Below are 379 nucleotides of genomic sequence, written 5' to 3'. Positions count from 1 at the left end.
TCCCTGCAGCCTGGTCCCCTCCAGCCCAGCCGATGGGGTACGTGCTCGTCTCGAGTACAGTGGCAGTGCTGCAATGCACGGCAGCGGGGCCCCTAGTGTCTAGACGCTTCCCAGGTGGAGGGTAGGTCTTGTAATCCCTCTCCTGGAGGAGTAGGCAGGCTGATGGCCAAAGCCTTCCATGGCCCTTCTCCGCGGGGAACCCTAACTGTGGCGCGCAGGGCGGGAAGGTGCCACAGCGCTGACGGGGTAACGCGGGGCCCTCACTCTGCAGGGCCTGTCCCCCCTCTCCGCAACCAACGGGGGCCCCAGGCGGGCCCCCAAGAGTGGGGCTACGAGCGGCGAGCAGGGCTCGGGGGCGGGCCCAGCGCAGCCCGCGCGT

At 69.4% G+C, this 379-nt stretch overlaps 1 protein-coding gene across 1 annotated transcript in view; it reads left to right on the top strand.

Annotated features, from left to right (window-relative positions):
* Nucleotides 1-225: 225 nt before the first annotated feature.
* Nucleotides 226-379, top strand: part of CDCA7L (cell division cycle associated 7 like) — a 26,466-nt gene continuing 26,312 nt past the window's right edge. The window contains exon 1 of the mRNA XM_032783395.2: nt 226-246. The gene's annotated coding sequence lies outside the window, so the exon portion shown is untranslated. The remainder of the gene's footprint in view (nt 247-379) is intronic.

This window comes from Chelonoidis abingdonii, chromosome 2 (genome assembly GCF_003597395.2).
Source record: "Chelonoidis abingdonii isolate Lonesome George chromosome 2, CheloAbing_2.0, whole genome shotgun sequence".
Taxonomy (NCBI): domain Eukaryota; kingdom Metazoa; phylum Chordata; order Testudines; family Testudinidae; genus Chelonoidis; species Chelonoidis abingdonii.
Note: the sequence above shows the minus strand (reverse complement) of the source record. Positions and strands in the feature narration are given on the sequence as shown.